The sequence below is a fragment of the Trachypithecus francoisi genome, unplaced genomic scaffold (genome assembly GCF_009764315.1).
Source record: "Trachypithecus francoisi isolate TF-2019V2 unplaced genomic scaffold, Tfra_2.0 Lachesis_group12, whole genome shotgun sequence".
Classification (NCBI taxonomy): domain Eukaryota; kingdom Metazoa; phylum Chordata; class Mammalia; order Primates; family Cercopithecidae; genus Trachypithecus; species Trachypithecus francoisi.
In genome coordinates this window covers 1,606,936-1,629,661 of record NW_022681457.1, presented here as the reverse complement: position 1 = coordinate 1,629,661, position 22,726 = coordinate 1,606,936, and the positions used below count along the sequence as shown (strand labels likewise).

Sequence of the window (22,726 nt, the reverse complement as noted above, 5' to 3'; positions counted from 1 at the left end):
GGTGTGAGAATATGATATTCTCACATATTCAGATACAGCCCTGGAATAGGTCCAGGAGTATCTGACTAATCAGTTGATGCTTTTATTTTCTTATGCTTTCTGTGGCTTTTCATACCCCACCCTTTTTCAGAATCCACTGCTTCTGGGCACCTCCCTAAATGTTGGTAAGTTCATATCCTATATAAGCTCCTGTGTAAAGTCACTCACCAGTTTCCACTGATGCTGTCTCGTCTGCTGCTCTGATGCCTATACCATGGTGTCCAGAATCTTCGGTAAGGCAACCCCAGCCCCAGGTTTAGCTAATGCCTCATGTTATTCCTAATGTACCGCTTAACCTCAAACTTAGTTTTCTCTTTTCTATTTAATTCTTGGTTTCCCACCTCATAATCACCCCTGTGTCCTCTCTGACTGCATTGCAATCTCTCTTCCCACCTGCAAATTCCAGAAGCTTAACCCTTCCTAGAGCCCTCCGTTCATTTTCTCACCTGCCAAGCCCAGTCCCCAGGACCTGCACCCAGAGTCAGTCCCAAAATCCACTGTGGGCTGTTACAGCAACCAAAGAAACTCAGAGACAACATCTTGTGCCCCAGTGATCATGATCTGGTGATCCCAGAATTATTGTCATTCTCCTTCTGCTTTTCAGCTTTGGTTTTGAACTCTTGGGGTCAGGCTCAGAAGGGACCACAGATGAGAACTGGTGCGGTGAGTGGAGGGAGAAGAGAGGAGGGAGGAGATAGCACTGTGGATAGGGTTGGGGGCTCCCAGAGGCCCCTGCCAGCTCATCAGCTCTGACTCTTCTAGATATTGGACTGTGGTTGTGCCAGTTGACAGTCCAAGGTGGAGACCAGATCTGCTATCTCTTGGGACTGTAATAAGGGGGTCATCCTATCCTTGAATAAGACCCAGCTCTGTGGCCCCAACTGCACTTCTGTCCCTGCTTCCAGCACTGCTGCCTGGAGTCCCTGGTCTCTCAGCACCAGGCAGTAGTGAGGCTCCATGTCCCAGGAATGAGACCTGACTACACAGTAGTGTGCCCAAGTAAGGGCAGCCCAGGCGATGGACGGAGTTTTGTTATGTGTATTCCATCAAGGTGAGCAATGCCTGCTGTGTTCCCTAACTTCTTCCTCTTCCTCTTCCTCTTCTTCCTTCTTCCTTCTTCCTTCTCCTTCTCCTTCTTCTTCTTCTTCATCTTCTTCTTCTTCTGTTTGAGATGGAGTCTCACTCTGTTGCCCAGGTTGGAGTACAGTGGCACAATCTTGGCTCACTGTAAGTTCTGCCTTCTGGGTTCACTCCATTCTCCTACCTCAGCCTCCCGAGTCCCAGCTACTGGGACTATAGGCGCCTGCCACCATGCCAAGCTAATTTTTTGTATTTTTAGTAGAAACAGGTTTCACCATGTTAGCCAGGATGGTCTCGATCTCCTGACCTCGTGATCTGCCTGCCTCAGCCTCTCAAAGTGCTGGGATTACAGGCGTGAGCCACCATGCCCGGCCCACTAACTTATTTTTGCGCAACCATCTCTCTCTCTCTCTCTCTCCACTGCCCCACTCTCCTCTCTTCCCCTCCCTGTATTTTCCCTCCTCTCCTTCCTTCTCTTCCTGTCTCTCTCAAGTTGAAGGAAGAGTAGCTCAGTCATCTTCCAGAATTGTTTTTTACTTCCTAGTCACCTGGCCCCACAGCCCCCGACCACCGCATGCCCACTCAGCTGTTCCTCCCCTTCCCTCTACCCTCACCCTTGGCAGCCACTAGTCTGCTTTCTGTCTCTATGGATTTACCTATCTGGGACATTTCATATAAATGGAATCACACCATATGTGACCTTTTGTGTCACTTTCTTTTTTTTTTTTTACTTTGCTTATTGTTTTCAAGGAGTATTCCCATTGTAGAATTTATTAGTACTTCATTCCTTTTTATAACTGAATAAATTCAGTTGTATCCACATATCAGCATTCATTTATCCATTCATCTGTTGACGGACACTTGGGCTGTTGTGAATAGTACTGTTATGAACACACATATACCTGTATTTGCTTGAGAACCTGTTTTCAATTATTTTGGGATGCACACGTAGGAGTGGAATTGCTACACCATATGGTAATTCTGTTTCACTTTTGAGGAAATGGCAAACTGTTTTCCACAGAGCTGCATCAATTACATTCCCACCAGTGTATGAGGGCTCACATTTCTCCGCAGATTCTCCAACCTTTGTTATTTTCTATTTTCCTGTTTATTACAGTCATCCACATGGGTGCGTATGATATCACGTGTAGTTTTAATTTCCATTTCCTTAGTGAATAACGACGCTGAATATCTTTTCCATGTGCTTATTGGCCATTTGTATTCCTTTTTGAAAAAAGTTTATTCAGATTTTTTCCATGTTTTAATTGGGTTATTTATTTTATTATTATACAGTTGTAGGAGTTTTAAAAGATTTTCTGGATACTCATCCCTTATATATATGATTTGCAAATACTTTTCTTACTTTGTGAATTGTCTTCATTTCCCTGATGCTTGCAGGGCATAGGTTTTTAATTTTTGATGAGGTCTATTCTTCTTTTTGTCTCTTGTGCTTTTGGTGTAATATCTAAGAAAATATTACCTAACTCGAGGTCATCAAGATTTACTTCCATGTTTTCTGCTAGGAATCTTTTTAGGAAATTGACAAAGAATAATTGTCTATATTTATCGGGTAAAATATGATGATTTAATGTAGGCTTAACTTGTTGAATGATTAAATCAAGTTAATTACCCTATCTACTACCTCAGGTACTTATAATTTTTTATTTTTTATTTTTGTAGCGACAGAGTCTCATTATGTTGACCAGGCTGGTTTGAAACTCCTGGCCTCAAGTGATTCTCCCCACTAGGCCTCCTAAAATGCTAGGATTACAGGCATGAGCTACCGTGCCTGGCCCTTAGGATTTTTAACACACAAGATCATGTCATTTGCAAATAGAAACCATTTTACTTCATCTTTCTCAATCTGAATGCATTTTCTCTTCTTGCCTTACTTTCCTGGCTTGAACCGCCAGTGCTATGTTGAATAGAGTGGTAAGAGTGGATATAGTTGTCTTGTCCCTAATATTGGGGGAAAGTATTCAATCTTTCACAATTAAGTATGATGTTAGCTATGAGTTTATTGTAGATGCTCTTTAACAGGTTGAGGAAACTCTCTTCTATTTCTAGTTTGTTCTTTGTATTTTGTCATGAAAGAGTGTAGATTTTGTCAAATGCTCTTTCAGTATCATTTGAGAGAATTATGTATCTTCCCCCTACAGTCTAGTAATATGGTATATTATATTGATTGATTTTCATATGTTGAACCAATTTTGCATCTCTGGGATAAATCCCACTTGGTTATGATGTATCATTGTGGGTTTGTTTGTTTGTTTGTTTGTTTGTTTGTTTTTTCAGAGTCTCGCTCTGTCACCCAGGCTGGAGTACAGTGGTGTGATTTCGGCTCACTGCAATCTCTGCCTCAGGCTCCCAAGTAGCTGGGACTACAGGTGTGTGCCACCACGCCCGGCTAATTTTTTGTATTTTTAGTAGAGACGGGGTTTCACCATGTTAGCCGGGATGGTCTCAATCTCCTGACCCTGTGATCCACCCGCCTTGGCCTCCCAAAGTGCTGGGATTACAGGTGTGAGCCATGGCGCTCGGCTGATATATCATTCTTTATATACACTGCTGGATTTGGTTTGCTATATTTTGTTGAGGATTTTTGAATTTATATTCATAAGAGATGTTGGTCTGTAGTTTTTTCTTTTCTATTTCTTGTGATGTCTTTGATTTTGGTGTTAGGGTAATACAGACCTCAGAGTAAATTGGAAAGTTCTGTTTGATTTTTTTGAAAAGTTTGGGAATGATTGGTAATGATTCTTCTGTAAATGTTTTGTAAATGTTACTATCTGGGTCTGGATGGGCATTTCCAGTGTATGAGCATTTCCCTTTCTCTGCATCCTTGCCAGCATCTGTTATTCCTTGTCTTTTTGATAAAAGCCATTTTAACTGGAGTGAGACATCTCAATGTGGTTTTGATTTGCATTTCCCTGATGATAAGTGTTGTTGAATATTTTTTCCTATATCCATTGACTATTTGTATGTCTTCCTTTAATACACGGCTACTCAGATCTTTTGCCTATTTTTAAATCAGATTCTTTATTTTTCCCAACAATACTTATTACACACATATTGTTTCGTGCCATGACTTTTAAAACCAGTTAAGGGAAGAAAGGGTAAGAAATAAGCGATTATGCTGTTTTTATAAGTAATTACACAATTACATATAAGCAATAATCATATAACATGCATATAAGTAATAATTACATAATTATATATGAACAATTGTACCTTTCTTAATGCTTTCCAGACGGTGCAGCCCTGAGCATGAGCACTGTCTCCGAAACTACTCCAGATAATTATGGCTTAAGCTGGGCTCTTTTTGACTATCCTTTCCCTGATGTTTCTGTTAAGCTTCTGGCTGGTCTGCCTCTGTTGGTATCACTTAAGAACATTGTTTAAAAAAAAAAAGATAAAAAAGGAAATTTTGGTGCTGAAAAAACAAAAAAAAGGGTGGTAATTCCATGACAGTAGCAACAACAAACAAAAAGACCAGGCAGAAGCTTGGTCTCCTGTTAGACTCCTCTAGTTGTTAGTCTGTTAGACTCCTCTAATTGTTAATCCATTAGACTCCTCTAATTGTTAATTGATTGCTCTATTCTTTTTTTTTTTTTTTTTTTTTGAGACGGAGTCTCGCTCTGTCGACCGGGCTGGAGTGCAGTGGCCAGATCTTAGCTCACTGCAAGCTCCGCCTCCCGGGTTTACGCCATTCTCCTGCCTCAGCCTCCGCAGTAGCTGGGACTACAGGCGCCGGCCACCTCGCCCGGCTAGTTTTTTGTATTTTTTTAGTAGAGACGGGGTTTCACCGTGTTCGCCAGGATGGTCTCGATCTCCTGACCTCGTGATCCGCCCATCTCCGCCTCCCAAAGTGCTGGGATTACAGGCTTGAGCCACCGCGCCCGGCCAGCTCTATTCTTTTTAATAGGCCTATGCATAAATCATTCTGTGGGCTGATTAAAGTCTAGCCTTTTGGCCAAGTCAGAGTGTTGCCAGGGTTTGAGGCTGTCTCTCACTCCAGGAGGGCCTTTCTTAGTTATCTCTTTTTCTGATTATCTCTGATAAGTTTCTGCCTGGTCTTTTTGTTTGTTGTTGCTACTGTCATGGAATTACCACCTTTTTCTTTTGGTTTTTCAGCGCCAAAATTTCCTTTTTTTTTTTTTTTTTTTGTTTTTAAACACGTCCTTAAGCATCAACTTCTCCATGCTCTATTTCAAGTAAAGCCACTTTTAGGGGAGACTTGTGGAGCTCTCTGTTCTGATGGCCTCCCTCTCTCTGGGCAGAACGGCTGAGTCACTGGACTGGTACATGTCAGGGACAGCAGCCAGCTTCTCCTGCTGTGATGTCTTCGATCTAACAGCTGGAACACTGGGAGGTGGTGGTAGCTGCTAGTCTTCTCGGTTTGCCCGTTCTTGCATGGAACCTCTGCCCCATGAGTGAATTCAGGCAGGATCAATGAAACCCAGTGTGCTTGCCCTGCTAAACTGGCGTGGAACTTCCACACTAGGTAGAGGGGCTGGATGGGAGAAGGAGCCTGGGTGCTGTAAGCCACAATTTCTAACTAATGTAGCGCATCCACAACATGGAGACAGCAGGGTAAAAGACACTGGTGTGCTGCCCTTTCTGGACTGAAACTGTAGCCCTGGGCTGGGAGCTGGGGAGAGGTGGAGTCCCATTTTCTTGTCTTGAAGCCCATAATAGAGTTTCAATTACAGAGTTGGCTGGGGACGTGGGGAATAGGAGTAATTTGTGGCTTAAATGCCCTCAGACTCTCGCTGCTGTATACAGATTGAGTAGAACTTCCTTTTCTTTTCTTTCTTTTTTTTTTTTTTTTTTGAGACAGAGTCTCACTCTTGTCACCAGGCTGGAGGGTAGTGGCGTGATCTTGGCTCACTGCAACCTCCGCCTCCCGGGTTCAGGGGATTCTCCTGCCTCAGCCTCCCAAGTAGCTGGGATTACAGGCATGCGTCACAACACCCGGCTAATTTTGTGTTTTTAGTAGAAACAGGGTTTCTCCATGTTGGTCAGGCTGTTCTTGAACTCCCGACCTCAGGTGATCTACCTGCCTTGGCCTCCCAAAGTGCTGGGATTACAGGCATGAGCCACCGCCCCCGGCTAGCAGAATTTCTTGAATAAACATTTATTTGTTTGCGATATGCCCTTAGGACAATTTCCTGAGACTTAATTAGTTGTTTTTATATTTAAAAAATAATACTTCTCACCAGTTAAATGATTGTTTTGCTGGGAGGAAGGCGCCCATGCTCTTCACACTGGCTTCTGGAAGTTCTGCTTTATAGTTTGAAATCTTTCGCATTTAAGTCTGTGAGATCTGCTGATCACTGCTCACTTCACTGCAACCACCTCAGAGCCATGGCTCTCTGAGTCTACATCCTGGGTAAGGAGGACAGGACCCCATTCCCACCTGAGCCCATCTCCCATCTCAGCCACCTCCTGGGCTCGCTCCCCACCCTACCCTACACCTAATTTGTGTTCCCATGCCTGGCCACCTCCCCAGATATGACTCGTCACAGCAACTCCCCATTCACAGTCCCAGGTCAGCCCCACCCACAGCCCTGTTTTAGTCTCTGAACTACTGTCCAAAGCCACACCGAGCCCTCATCCCACTGCACCCAGTCTTCTAAAGGTCAGTGCTGGCCACACCTGTGGCTGCCTGCTTACCTCCTCCTCCCCTTCCCTCTCCCACAGCTGTCCTGATTGCTGTCTGCATCCTCTGCTCACACGGAGCCCCAGGTGAGCCCAGGAGGGATTGGGAAGCTGGGGGATGAGTGTGGTTCCCAGGGGACCCCAGGCTGGGACCCACCTGCCGCCACCACCTGGACCTCACCAGCTCTATCTCCTCCAGTGGCCCCTAGGGATGCCTATCTGATGCTGTGCCAGCCACAGGCAAGATGTGGGGACAAGTTCTACAACCCCCTGCAGCACTGTTGCTACGATGCCGCCGTCGTGCCCTTAAGCAAGACCCAGAGGTGTGGAGACTACACCTTCAGAGTCTGCTTTGAGCAGTGTTGCCCCTGGTCCCTCATAGTGAAGATGAAAGACCAGAAGTGCTCCTCACCCCTGACCTCAGATGACAGATTTGTCATAAGTGAGGTCCTTTCCCCTCCATAGGGTTGTGGGTACAGAGGAGCAGAGATGCTGCATTCCAATTCTGCCCTGGATGGAGCCCTCATTCTCCGTGTCTCTCTCTCTGCCCTCTGCCTCTATTCAATCCACCTCTCTCTTTCCCTATGCCTGTGTTTCTTTCTCCATCCGTTTTTATTTCCCTCTCAGAACCTCACTCTCTCTACCCTGCTGTCCTCTCCTCCTGGCTCTCCTGTCCTCCTTTCTGCTCATGTCCAGTCTCTTCCCCATCTCTGGCCGTCTCTGTCCTGCTCAGTGTCTCTCTCTGTCACTCTCTCCATTGTCAGCTGATGGAACATCAGGGGAACGATGACTCCTGGATTCTGCTTCCTGGATGGGCCTGGAGAGAGGGGATGGGATCACCTGAGATCTGGGATGTTGAGTGGTAGTTTGGGAGCAGGACAAACCCCTCACTTCATTCTGTGACCTGTTTGACACTCAGCCTACATCTGTCCTGAGGAGAGCCACAGCTCCCCTTCTAGGATTCTGGAGAGCATGAGATGCATGTGCTGATGGGGGCACAGGGACTCTAACCTCTCACAATGACCCCTATGGCTGACATCAAGCAGGCAGTACCCCCAGGCTGGCTGGGGAACCCTTCTCTGAGACATTTCCTTACTTCAGGTCCCTTCTCTCCTAGGAACAAAGTGTATACATGTAATAAACATCTGTACTTTAATTTACGTTGTAGAATGTATGAATTCTTAGAGGGCTTGGTCAGTGGGGACAGTGACATCAGTCCCTCTTTCTTCTGTCACCCTGAGGCAGCCAGGTTTCTCCACTTGCTCTGTCAGAGGTGTTAGAACCAGAGCGACTTCACTTTGAGTGAGTGCTGGGAAAATGAGGCTGGGATTTGCTGGGCTGCTTTCTCACAAAGTTAGGCATTCCTAGCCTCAAGATGTTCACCGTGAAGGGAACAAATTAATGATGTTTACTGAAACAGACCCAGACTTGGGAGTGTCCAGATTCCGGATATCTGAAGAACAAAGGCATTCCTAATTTTGCTTTAAAGATAATAATATCAATTCTTGCCAAATATAGTAACTAAGAAAATTGATCCCTTATCACAAACCCTTATAGCAGAACAGATCTCCTTACATATAGGAGCATGATACCAAGGATGGATATGTTTTTCTCTTACTTTTACTTTCAGGAATGCCTACTCTGCCTGTGCTGTGTATGGAGTAGCTGTACTTTCACCATTGTACTTTTTTTTTTTTTTTTTTTGAGACAAGTTTCACTCTTGTCACCCGGGTTGGAGTGCAATGGCCGGTTCTCGGCTTCCTGCAACCTCCGCTTCCCGGGTTCAAGTGATTCTCCTGCCTCAGCCTCTGAAGTAGCTGGGATTACAGTCGCCGGCCACCACGCCCAGCTAATTTTTGAAATTTTAGCAGAGACAGGTTTCACCATGTTGGCCAGGCTGGTCTGGAACTCCCGACCTCAAGCGATCCATCCGCCTCGGCCTCCCAAAGTGCGGGATTACAGGCATGAGCCACTGCGCCCAGGCGGTACTTTCTTAATAAACTTGCTGTTGCTTTGCACTGGGGACTCGCCCTGAATTCTTTCTTGCGGGAGATCCAAGAACCCTGTCCTGGGGTCTGGATCGGGACCCTTACCCTGTAACAGTTCCATATGTGCACACTATTTGTTTTTCTTTCTTTCTTTCTTTCTTTCTTTTTCACCTTTTTTTAAAATAATAATTTTAATAGAGAAAGGGCACAAGGGGGCGACCGGCCTTACTCTACCATCCGCTGTGGGGGATGGCTACAGCCAGCCCCGCGACAGGGGCCACAGGTCCGCCCTCCCACGCCCACCTCCGCCCTCTCACTGCTTTCATAACCCAGTCCCTGTTCCGGGAGGAGCCCGGGGCGAGCGGGGAGGCGGGAAACACAGGAGGGCCTCAGAGGGGCACCTCCTCTTTCACCTACCCCAGGCTTGGCGCGTCCCTTCCGCCCTCGGAAAGCCCTTGGGGCAGGACGTGCAGTTGGAGATCAAGGCGGCGCCAGACCCTGAGCCCGAGCAGGAGCGGGCGGGGCAGAGGGCCGGGCTGGGGAGGAGCTCCTAAGGATGGAGAGAGGAAGGAAGGAAAGGCCACCTGGAGGGCGCGGACCAGGGAGGAGCCCTGGGATGGCGATGGCGGAAGAGGAAGGTAGGAAAGGCCAGCAGAGGGAGCGGTACTCACAGCCGCCGGGCCCTGCGGGCGGGACAAACCTTGGTGCCCAGGGCTGACTTGGAATAGGTCGCAGAACGGGGGGCAGTGCTGCTCCAGAGAAAGAGGGTGGGTATCTCTGAGGAGGGAGGAGTCCAGCCCGACCCAGAAGCAGGTCCCTAGGAAGGCTTCAGCCCCAAGGTCCGCACCAACGTGGGTTGCGTGAAGGCAGAGGGGCCGCCACCTTTCCGGACCTCGTTTCCCAGGCGAGGGTCTCCGCACAGGACCCAGACCCGCGCCCCTGGGCCTCAATCAGTCACCCTAGGCCAACCCAGGCTCCCAGGCTGCCCGATGGCTTCCCTGGCGGATTCTGACTCAGAGGGTTCCGTCATCGCCCCTCAGGAGGTGACAGCATCGCCTCAGTGGCCCCAGCCAGGCCCAGACACCAGGTGTCTGCACCTGCGGGAACTCTGGACCCGGTACACCACCATGGCAGCAATCTGGAATCACAGGGCAAACCACCGGTCTCACAGGCCTAATCCCAGCTAGGGCCTATCAGTGGGCGCACACGCAACGCTGGGTGGGGTCTGCCTCCTCATGCTAGGATTCTGCAGGGTGTGAGAGCTGTGCTGACGCGTAGGGAGCGACATACCCGCGTCACCTACGGGGGCGGCTACTTCCTCGTCCTCCACAGTGAACGTCCTAAATCTTCACCCTGTCCACATGTGACTCTCTCCCTTCCCCCACTCCCCCAGCCACCACACGAAATGATCTCATCTGATTGTTCACACCGGAAGTTAAAAACCTTCAAGTGGCTCCAGAAGAGCAGGAGAGAGGCGGGTCTCCCAGCTCAGACCCCGCCCGCGGGCGCCCCCAAGGAAGTTACTGGTCTGGGTTGGCGCCCAAGCGACTGCACATGCTCCGAGAGCCCTCGCTCAGCCCCGCCATTATTAAGCCTGGAATCAGGTCTCCGAGTCTCGCCTCGTCTTGGCCACCTAGACCTCTCATCTATATCCCCACCTTCCCCAATAAACAACTTTGACATCAAAGCATCACCTCATCTGGCACAAGAATCTGAAACACAGACCACACCTTACACCAACGTGGTGAATCCCTCCTTGGACCTGAGTCCAACAAGTCCAGAGTCGGGACTCTGGGTTCCTGCCCAAATGCCACGCGAGGGCACAGAAGGCACCTGGCGTTTCCTCTAAGGGACAGGAATCCCAGGCTTCCCAGAATCACTAGGTCTGATTTAAATAGCATCAAATAAATTGGAAAAGAATGGAAGTGCTATAAAGTGTGGCTAAGGTAATGGAATTTTCAGAGGTTTTATTGGTTGCATCTGGTGGAGGGAGTGGGCCAGTCTTCTCTGAACATCCATGAGGATGAAGAACAGTCACTGAGGTGACGGTACCAAGTCACTGACCACCTCCCAGGGATCCTCTCATCCGATCCTCACAGCAGCGCTGCATGGTCGGACCTCATCACCCACATTTCACTAAGAGGAAGCTGAAGCTCGGGGCCTTCATCCACTCATGTCCTCCAGATCCCTGACACTGATCCTGGGCCCCACCCCATCATCCAGGCCTTAGACCCCCGATCTGGGGAGGGTCCCTGTTTCCTCCATGAGCTGTCCTGGGCCTCAACAGAAAAAGCTGCGATAGTGTGGATCTTATATAGTAAGGATAAAGTTATTTTGAGAAATTTCTGGGTCATGTATTTACCCACAGAAAAAGAGAAGCAAACATACACACACAGGCTGTCATGTGCCCTAAGAACAAAGTGCCTTGACCAAGGCCATTGCTGGCCCGCACTTAGCCTGACCTGTGATCTTGCTGTGATCAGCACATCCCATCAGTGTGGCGGCAGATGTGACCAGCATGAGAACCAGGTCTCTTCTTCAGGTTTGCTCTTTGCTTCCTGCATCAGAACAGGCACCTTCCTAGAAGCCCCTCAATTGAAAATCTCCTTGTGGGTTTTTAGTTTGAAGGTCTATGAATCAGTTAAACTACAAATGTATATTTATAATCAAGGTGTAATTAATGATTATGGTGAATTTTACTAACTATAGCTATAAAAATATTCCAATAGATAAATATAGCACTAAAATGGACAGTTAATACAAGAGTGATTGCTTTAATCTTATAATTTTTGATCTATAAAATATACATGATAATGAAGCAAATGAATAGAATTAATTCTAATATTTGTAGCAACACTTGGTGTATTGCTCCTTGGTATAGATACTTGGCTGTCTCATAAAAATAATAAAATGTATAGTAAAAAAGACATGATATAATTTAAGAATTCCATTTAATTTTGAGTTGTTCAGTTTTCATTTAGGGCATGCCTATCTGAAGTGATAAATCTTGTTTGAGCTGAACTGTGTCTGCTTAAATTCACGTGTTGAAGTCCTAATCCCAGTATCTCAGAATGTGACTGTATTTGGAGATAGGGTCTTTGAAAAGGTGATTAAAGTAAAATGAGGTCATATGGGTAGGACTTAATCCAAGCTGACTGCTTCCCTTATAAGAAGAGGAAATTAGGGCCGGGCGCGGTGGCTCAAGCCTGTAATCCCAGCACTTTGGGAGGCCGAGACGGGCGGATCACGAGGTCAGGAGATCAAGACCATCCTGGCTAACACGGTGAAACCCCGTCTCTACTAAAAAATACAAAAAAAAACTAGCCGGGCGAGGTGGCGGGCGCCTGTAGTCCCAGCTACTCGGGAGGCTGAGGCAGGAGAATGGCGTGAACCCAGGAGGCGGAGCTTGCAGTGAGCTGAGATCCGGCCACTGCACTCCAGCCTGGGCGACAGAGCGAGACTCCGTCTCAAAAAAAAAAAAAAAAAAAAAGAAGAGGAATTAGGAACAGACACACACAGAGATAAGACCATGTGAGGACACAGGCAGTTGGTGATATGGTTTGGCTGTGTCCCCACCCATATCACATCTTGAATTGTAATTTCCATAATCACTATATGTCGAGGAGAGACCTGGTTTGAGGTGATTGGACCATGGGAGCAGTTTCCCCCATGCTGTTCTTGTGATAGTGAGTGAATTTTCACGAGATCTGATGGTGTTATATGGCAGTTTTCCCTGCTCTTGCTTGCTGTCTCTTGCGTACCGCCATGTAAGCAGTGCCTTCTTCCCCTTCCACCATGATTGTTAGTTTCCTAAGGCCTCCCCAGACATGTGGAACTGTGAGTCAATTAAACGTCTTTTCTTTATAAATTACCCAGTCTTGGGTATATCTTTATAGTAGTGTGAAAACAGACTAATACAGTTGGCCATGTTTAGGCCAAGAAAGAGGTCCTCAGAAGAAACCAACCTGCCAACACCTTGATCTCAGATTGATAGACCTTCAATGTAAAACCCTACTGGCTTCCAGAACTGTGAGGAAATAAATTTCTCCTGTTTAAGCCACCCCTCTGGGGCCCCTTGATACAGTGGCCCTGGAAGACTAACATAGGCATAAGGAAAATGAAGGACACAAGAGTCAGAGAAAGAGAGGAACCCAAATGTACTTTGTCCTCAAAAAATTTTCAAAATAATGGACTTTAGGAAAAGACCTTAGGGAAACATTCTAAATGGGGCTTTTTAGAGTTTTGAGTGTTTTAAGTTCACTACTATTGATATTATTACTATTGGAATAATTGAGCAGAAAAAATATTTGAAATCTGACCATATCATGACTTCCGGCTAAGTTTCCTTCTTGAGAACACGTTACTAAAAACTGCCAGGGACTAGAAACAGACAAGTGAGTGACCTTCTGCAATGTGGCCTTTTAAGAAGGTCTGTCCCGGCCGGGCGCGGTGGCTCAAGCCTGTAATCCCAGCACTTTGGGAGGCCGAGACGGGCGGATCACGAGGTCAGGAGATCGAGACCATCCTGGCTGACATGGTGAAACCTCGTCTCTACTAAAAAAATGCAAAAACTAGCTGGGCGAGGTGGCGGGCGCCTGTAGTCCCAGCTACTCGGGAGGCTGAGGCAGGAGAATGGCGTAAATCCGGGAGGCGGAGCTTGCAGTGAGCTGAGATCCGGCCACTGCACTCCAGCCCGGACGACAGAGCGAGACTCCGCCTCAAAAAAAAAAAAAAAAAAAAGAAGGTCTGTCCCTTTTTGTGTCCAAAAAGGGACACAAAGCAGCTGTCAACACTGAGGAATTCCCGATCTGCCCAACGACTTCACACTTGAAAACTGTGTACTAATCACAGCCACAATAAAACATTAATTTTTATAAATCTGATAACATTTTAGATTCACCAGTTCTCATCCAGTGCCCCAGAGCTGTGTCTCTCCTCTGACTTTTTTTTTTTTTTTTTCCCCGGAGATGGAGTTTTGCTCTTGTCCCCAGGCTGGAGCACAGTGGCATGATCTCAGCTCCCTGCAACCTCCGCCTACCAGGTTCAAGTGATTCCTGCCTCAGTCTCCCAAGTAGCTGGGATTACAGATGCGTGCTACCATGCCTAGCTAATTTTTGTATTTTTAGTAGAGGCGGGGTTTCACCATGTTGGCCAGGCTGGTCTCCAACTCTTGACCTCAAGTGATCCACCCACCTTGGCCTCCCAAAATGCTAGGACTACAGGCATGAGCCACCCCGCCCTGCTGACTTTTCATGTTTATGATGTTATTCCCCAAAATCAAAGTACTGCATATTGTCATTGGCTTTTCGTTGCATCCAGATCCATGTATAATTGTGCTTATGTCTCATAGTCATCCACAAAATGCATAACATCTAGTTGGGAAGTTCAAGATTATTTGCGTCCCTCTTTCTTTCAATGTCATTGATTGCTGGAATTTCTTCCTTCTATCCCTTTCTCTCTCCGTTCCCTTCTTCTCTGTGAGACTGCTCCTCTCTCTCTGCCAGCTCAGCTCGATTTTCCTGTGTCTCCCATCCTTCCCCAGAGCTGACTGTGCCTCCTTCCCAGGGTAGACTGGATGCACTAGGGGTGCCTAGGATTGGAGCCATGAGGGGGAGGCGAAGATTCCAGGTTTCATCAGGCCCTCACTCCTGCTCCCTTAGAAAATCTGACAGTTGCAAGCGCAGGCACCTGGATGTAGGTGAGGGGTTTATTTGGTGATGGAAGATTTTAGCAGTCACACAGCACCATCAGGGCCAATGCTGGACATCTCTAATTCTAAGAGATGGATGTGAGGAGGCCTGATCCTTAATTTCTTCTGCAGGAGCCCATTTTACCCCCAAAGCATTGTCAAAACTGGACCTGTTCAGTATTCTCATTCTATACGGTGAGCTCAGACCATCAAGGTCAACAACAGTCACTATTTTTTATTATGGTTGTTATTCATTAGTATTTTTATTACCATTGTTAGTTGTGATTATAACATTGACCAAAGTTTCTGTATCCATGAAGAGGGTTTGATTTCCTGAAGGTGATGACAAAGGGTCCCCTACACACATCCTGCACCTGGGCTCCAGAGGTGGTGTAGGTAAACTTATGAGCCTCAGGAATTTTTATTTTTATTTTTTTTCTCTCCCTGGAAGCAGAGGTTGAGCTGTGCTGGGCATCCAGGAAGGTCGTCACCTACCCAGCCTATATGGCCTATCTGACAGCACCTCAGATGTCCCTGAAAATGATTCTGCCCATGAGCTACACGCTGCAAGTTCATATTGATTTTCCTGCTTCAATATGTGACACAAACATGTGACTTCTCAATTTACATGCAGATAACAAAAAAAATGGACCTACACAAAGTGGTTATAGGGGTGTCACTGAGAGATGCCTGTACCACATCACCTCTGTCTTCTCCAGTAGCGCTCACAGGTGCTCACCTGTTGCTGTGTCAGCCACACACAAGATGTGGGGACAAGTTCTATGACCCCCGTAGCACTGTTGCTATGACAATGCTGTCGTGAGCAGGACCCACAAAGGTGGAAACTGCACCTTCAGATCCTGCTTCAAGCAGTGCTTCTTCTGGTCTCTTAGCCCTCTGGAGTCTCTAATGGTGAAGGCGAAGGGCCAGAAGTGCCCCTTGGCCCTTGGATGACATGGTTTGTCAGAGGTGACATCCTGTCTTCTCTACGAGATTAGGAATGCAGTGGAATGGGGAGGGCTGGATGCCTGTTCTACCCAGGATGGTGCCCCTGCCTTGTTCTCTGTGTCTACCTCTTTCCTTCTGCTTCCCCTCTCTCTCCTCTCCTCTGTCCTCTCTTCTCTCTCTCTTTTCTTTTTTTATTTCTTCTTATGTTTATTTATCTTGGGCTCTCACTCTTTGTCTCTCTTTTCTATTTTTTTCTGACGATCTTTCTGTCTTTCCCTCATCTCTGGATTATCTGTGTTTCTTTCTTTAGTGCCAACTGATGGAAGATCAAGCGACCCGATGATGGCCACTACCTGCATCTTGGATGAGCCTGGGAAGAGGGGTCTGGCGTTGACTCAGATCCAGGACATGGAGTGACTCAGACTCAATCTGATTTTAGAGGACAATGGTTCACCTCTGCATAAACTGCAAGTCTTAAGCAGACATCTGGAATAGAGCTTGACAAATAATTAATGTAACTTTTTTTTAAAATTCCTCATGGACAATACTGTAAATATAAAGCCTAAAGATGAAGTGGCTTCAGGAGTATAAATACAGCTGATTATTTCTATATTATTATTTTTCAAATGTCATTTATCAGGCATAGCTCTGAAACGTTGATGATCTAAGAGGTATTGATTTCTGAATATTCGTAATTGTGTTACCTGGGTATGGGAGTGTCGGAAGTTTGAATTCTAACCCTAGATTTTGGAGTAAAATCCCTTCAGCACTTGACCAAAATATCAAAAATGTCTCCAAAAAAGTGATCGTCGCCCCTTATCTCAAGATGTCCTAGAGTAGGGTTAAAGTTCTCAGTGACACAATAATTCAGCATAACTACCTAGGTATTTACTATGAAGTATAATTCTCACAAATGTATTTTTAGTTTTCTGCCCAATAGAGCATATGGTTTTTAAATAACTGTATAAATGATGACTTTAAAAAAATGTAAGTGACAAGTCCCTGTCATAGCCAATTAAAACAATCTTGCAGTTGGATTTCGTATCTGATACCTGCTTGGAGTTCTAGTTAAAAAATACTATATGGGTCGGGCGCAGTGGCTCACACCGGTAATCCCAGCACTTTGGGAGGCCAAGGTAGGTGGATCACCTGAGGTCAGGAGTTCGAGACCAGCCTGACCAACATGGTAAACCCCATCTCTATTAAAAATACAAAAGTTAGCTGGGCGTGGTAGTGGGCACCTGTAATCCCAGCTACTCGGGAGGCTGGCGCAGGAAAATAGCTTGAACCCGGGAGGTGGAGGTTGCAGTGAGCCGAGATCATGCCATCGTACTCCAGCCTTGGTGACAAAGCAAGACTCTATCTCAAAAAAAAAAAAAAAAAGTAGCAAGGAAAGGGTACTATAAAATTTTAATCCCTTTGATCAATATGGCTCCTCTTTCTCTCTCTTGTTTAACAGCCAGCTTGGATCCACCCTGAGTAGGGTGACTGGTCATCTTTTTTTTTTTTGAGACGGAGTCTCTATCTGTCGCCCAGGCTGGAGTGCAGTGGTGCGATCTCGACTCACTGCAACCTCCGCCTCCCGGGTTCACTCCATTCTCCTGCCAAGTAGCTGGGACTACAGGTGCCTGCCACAACGCCCGGCTAATTTTTTGTGTTTTTGGTAGATATGGGGTTTCACCATGTTAGCCAGGATGGTCTCGATCTCCTGACCTCGTGATCCGCCCGCCTCGGCCTCCCAAAGTGCTGGGATTACAGGTGTGAGCCACTGCGCCCGGCCTGGTCCTCTTCTTATGATTCTGAAGAAGTATGACAGGATTTATGGAGATGGGCCACCCATTATCCCTATGCCAATATCAAGCAGGCACAATTCCCAGGCTCACCCTCTGTGCCCTCTTAGAGAAATTTCATCTCCTTGGGCCCTTATCACTATCGGGGGTAAAGCCGAAAGCAGTTTTCCAAGTTGTATGTTGTATTTACAGCAGTTATTGGAGCTTGGAGTTTGGGGAGGGGAAAAAAGTGTGGCTATGGGGCCCTTCTCTGGCATCCAGAGGCAGCATGTCTTATCCTTTGGCCCCATATATGCAATTTTCCACATTAACACCCAGGTTCTCCAGGAGTCACTGCATAAAAATCCCGTCACAATCACAAGGCTCCAGGTACTTGCAGCGAACCCACCAGGATGTGGGACAGGGGGCAGGTTGCCCTCCTTAAGGATGGAATTGGCTTCAGGAAGTGGCTTCAGCCATGAGCCTGAGGCCCGTCCCCTCCCCATGCAGGGAGGTCGGGGCACACGAGCCTCCTGGTGGGCGTGGTGCACAGCGCCGGGTGGAGTGAGGCTGCTCTGAGTGTGAACCTAAGAGGAGTCCCCTGTGCTGGGGAGAGAAAAGTCACCAGTGCTGGGTTCACATGATAAACATTAATACTGCTAAGAACCAACACCACATCTCCAGAGTGTGCCATTTGCCAGACACGGCGACAACGAGCTTTAATACATCATCAGCGTTGACTTTACAAAGCCCCGGGAGTCCCGTGCCATTGTTTGTTCTATTTTACAGATGAGAAAATTGAGGCATCACTTCTCAGCTACGAGTTACTCATGCTGAGTTCCTCACCTCACAGTTCTCACAATACAGAGCGGGAAACAGGTCTGTCACAATCAATCCATGTTTGTGTAAAGTACTGGGAAAAAAGTTACAGCGGTAGAAACTTGCAGTTGGTGGTAGATGAGCGATGTGTCCCAGAAGGTCCCTTGGAGAAGGCAACATTGATGCTGAGACCTTCAGAACCATCTGTGGCCTGGCCCATGGAGGAGAGAATTTCAGGCAAGAGAAACAGCAAAAGCAAAGGCCCTGAGGCAGAGAGCAGTGATCACGTCATGGGACAGAGAGAGGCACTGAGACTGGGGTGAAGTGAGGAGGGGCAGGAGGTGTGGAGAGGCAGAGGATTAAATCCCTCAGGGCTGAACTCCAGGTAGGGTGATAACACTGGGCACCTCTGAGCAGTCCTTGGCCCTGGCCTATTCTCAGCACTGTGGATACATGTATCCATTTGAACTTTTCTTTTTTTTTTTTTTTTTTTTTTTTTTGAGACGAGTCTCGCTCTGCCACCCAGGCTGGAGTGCAGTGGCCGGATCTCAGCTCACTGCAGCTCGCCTCCCGGGTTTACGCCATTCTCCTGCTCAGCCTCCCGAGTAGCGGGACACAGGCTCCCGCCTCGTCGCCGGCTAGTTTTTTTTGTATTTTTAAGTAGAGACAGGGTTTCACCGTATTAGCCAGGATGGTCTCGATCTCCTGACTCGTGATCCGCCGTCTCGGCCTCCCAAAGTGCTGGGATTACAGGCTTGAGCCACCGCGCCCGGCCCCATTTGAACTTTTCTAAAATGTCATGAGCCCAAGACTATTTGGATCCTTCCCGTACAAGTAGGGAAGTAGAAGCACGTGGAAAGGAAGTGGCATGAATTCTGAAGAAGTAGGAGGGAATTTATGGAGAGGGGCCACTCATTATCCCTGTTAGTGTCTGGCAGAGCTGGGATGTGAATCTAAGATGATTTCTGGATGAGAATCTGAACAGGGCTACGACATACTTCTGTTTTGAGTGCTTGTCAGCATGACAATGATAGGTTTTATCCCTGACATGATGTCTGTGATGGAAACACTTAAAGCCATTTCATTTCCTCTGGCCCCTCCACAGGCATTCTCAAAGTTTTGCCTTTTCCTCAAGATGATGCCAAAGATTTCTAGCATCCAGTTCCTGCATACAAATGCCCGATGAGTATAGAACCACACGCCATCTTTTTACTTGCTGTAAGTGTCACATTTTTCTTATTTAATGTCACATAAGAGCAATATTTCCTTCAGGTATCGAATCACAAGAACCACCACAAATTCTAGATCCATGAGATTAGTCTTTCCGTGGAGAATTCAGGTAGAGATCCCTGATCACACGTTTGTCAAATAGAAAGTTTCCCAGAAAATCAGATACGATGTGTTACGAAAGAAAAGAAAGTACCGGCCGGGCGCGGTGGCTCAAGCCTGTAATCCCAGCACTTTGGGAGGCCGAGACGGGTGGATCACGAGGTCAGGAGATCGAGACCATCCTGGCTAACACGGTGAAACCCCATCTCTACTAAAAATTACAAAAAACTAGCCAGGCGAGGTGGCGGGCGCCTGTAGTCCCAGCTACTCGGGAGGCTGAGGCAGGAGAATGGTGTGAACCTGAGGCGGGCTTGCAGTGAGCTGAGATCCGGCCACTGCACTCCAGCCTGGGCAACAGAGCCAGACTCCGTCTCAAAAAAAAAAAAAAAAAGAAAAGAAAAGAAAGTACCTAGTCACTAAACGCCCAGTTTAGAACAAAACGCCAAACACCCAGTTTAGAATAGTTTCCCAAAAAGTGTTTTCCTAAAGTCCATAATTTTGAAAATTGTATGAGGAGAAAGTATATTTGATTTTCTTCCTTTCTCTGACTCTTACATCCTTCATTTTCCTTATGCCTGTGTTAATCCCCCACGACTGCCATAACCAGGGGTGCCAGAGGGGTGGCTTGAACAGGAGAAATTCATTTCCTCACAGTTCTGGAAGCCAGATGTATGAGATTAAGGTGTTGGCCGGATGGTTTCTTCTTAGGGTCTATCTTTGGCTTATCCATGGCCCACTCCTCCCTGTGTCCTCACATGGCCTCTGTGTGTGTGTGTGCGCCCTAATCTCCTCTTTTTTTTTTTTTTTTTTTTGAGACAGAGTCTCGCTCTGTCGCCCAGGCTGGAATGCAGTGGTGCGATCTCCACTCACTGCAAGCTCTGCCTCCCGGGTTCATGCCATTCTCCTGCCTCAGCCTCCCAAGTAGCTGGGACTACAGGCACCCGCCACCTCCCCTGGCTAATTTTTTTGTATTTTTAGTAGAGATGGGGTTTCACCGTGTTAGCCAGGATGGTCTCGATCTCCTGACCTCGTGATCCGCCCGCCTCGGCCTCCCAAAGTGCTGGGATTACAGGCGTGAGCTACCGCGGCCGGCCTAATCTCCTCTTATAAGGACACCAGTCAGCTTGGATTGGGTCCCACTCATATGACGTCATTTTACCGTAATCACCTTTTCAAAGGCCTTGTCTCCAAATACAGTTATATTCTGAGATACTGGGGTTAGGACTTCAACACATGAATTTAGGGGGAGACATAAGTCATCTCATATTAATGCCTCCCAAAATTTATTACTTCAGATAGTCATGCCCTAAATGAAAATTAAACAACCCAAAATTAAATAGAATTTTAAAATTTCATCATCTCTTTGTTATTATTACTAATTTTTTTTGAGACAGAATCTCGCTCTGTCGCCCAGACTGGAGTGCAGTGGCTGATCTCGGCTCACTGCAAGCTCTGCCGCCTCCCGGGTTCACACCATTCTCCTGCCTCAGCCTCCCGAGTAGCTGGGACTACAGGCACCTGACACAACGCCTGGCTAATTTTTTTGTATTTTTAGTAGAGATGGGGTTTCGCAGTGTTAGCCAGAATGGTCTTGGGATCCGCCCACCTCGGCCTCCCAAAGTGCTGGGATTACAGGCGTGAGCCACCACGCCTGGCCGATTTCTTTTTTTTTTTTTTACTATCAATGATATTTTTTATGAAAGATAGCACACCAAGTATTGCTATAAATATTAGGATTAATTCTATTGGTGTGCTTCATGATCATGTATATTTTATGAAGATTTATTAGACCAAAAATTATAAAATTTATCTTAAAGTAATTACTCTTGTAATAACTGTACATTTTAGCACTATTTTTATCTATTGGAATATTTTCACAGCTATAGTTAGTAAAATTCACCATAATCATTAATTAGAGCTGTAATTTACACTTTTATATTAAATTTACATTTACACTTTAACTGATTGATAGAACATCAACCTAAATACCCAAAAGGAAATTTTTAATCAAGTGACTTCTAGGAGGGTGCCTGTTCTGACGGTGGCTATTCAGAAACAAAAAGAGCAAATCTGAAGAAGAGACCTGGTTCCCACGCTGGCCACACCTGTTGCCACACTGATGGGATGTGCTGATCACAGTAAGATCACAGTCAGGCTAAGTGTGGGGTCAGCAATGGTCTTGCTCAAGGCCCTTTGTGCTGAGGACACGTGACAGCCTCTGTGTGTGTGTGTGTATGTGTTAGCTTCTGTTTTTCTGTGGGTAAATACATGACCCAGAAATTTCTCAAAATAATTTTATTCTTAGTACATAAGATCCACTCCATCACAGCTCTTTCTGTTCTGCTTTCTTGTTTATTGGATACCTCTTCAGGCCCCACCGGCTCATGGAGGAGAGAGGGACCCTCCCCAGGTCGAAGGTCCAAGGCCTGGATGATGGGGTGGGGCCCAGGATGGGTGCCAGGGATCTGGAGGACATGAGCGGACTTCAACTTCCTCTTGGTGGAATGTGGGTGACGAGGTCCGACCATGCAGCGCTGCTGTGAGGATCGGATGAGAGGATCCCTGGGAGGTGATTGGTGACTTGGTACCGTCACCTCAGAGACTGTTCTTCATCCTCATGGATGTTCAAAGAAAACTCCTTCACTCCCTTCACGAGACAGGATCGATACAACCTCTGAAAAATTCATCACCTTGGCCGAACTTTATTTTTATTTTATTTTATTTTTTTTTAGAGACGGGGTTTCACCGTGTTAGCCAGGATGGTCTTGATCTCCTGACCTCGTGATCCGCCCGTCTTGGCCTCCCAAAGTGCTGGGATTACAGGCTTGAGCCACCGCGAACTTTATAGCACTTTCTTTCTTTTCCAATTTATTTGATGCTATTTAAAGCAGACCTAGTGATTCTGGGAAGCCCGGGATTCCTGTCCCTTAGAGGTGATGCCAGGTGTCTTCTGTGCGCATGCGCGACATTTGGGCGGGAACCCAGAGCCTCGACTCTGGGCTTGTTGGACTGAGGTCCAAGGAGGGATTCACCACGTTGATGTAAGGTGTGATCTGTGTTTCAGATTCATGTACCAGATGAGGTGATGCTTTGATGTCAATACCTCGTGTTGGGGGAAGGTGGGGGATCTGGACCGGTGGGTCTAGAGGGCCCGTATGGGGCAGGACCCAGACACCTGAGGATACCGGGTTTAAGAGGGGCAGGGCTGAACGAGGCCTCTCCGCGCACACGCAGTGCCTTGGGCACCTAACATCGTGCTGTGCGGCTTCCGTGGGGGCGTCCAGGGCGGGGTCTGAGCTGGGAGACCCGCCTCTGTCCTGTTCTCCTGCAGTCACTTAAAACTTTTTAGTTTTCCACTGAAATATCCAGATGAGATCATTTCATGGGTGGGGAGAATGGAGGCA

At 47.0% G+C, this 22,726-nt stretch overlaps 1 long non-coding RNA gene across 1 annotated transcript in view; it reads left to right on the top strand.

The window, feature by feature from the left end:
- Nucleotides 1-224: 224 nt before the first annotated feature.
- Nucleotides 225-22,726, top strand: part of LOC117091436 — a 46,339-nt gene continuing 23,837 nt past the window's right edge. The window contains exons 1-2 of the long non-coding RNA XR_004440425.1: nucleotides 225-272; nucleotides 644-702. This is a non-coding gene — a long non-coding RNA (uncharacterized LOC117091436). The remainder of the gene's footprint in view (nucleotides 273-643; nucleotides 703-22,726) is intronic.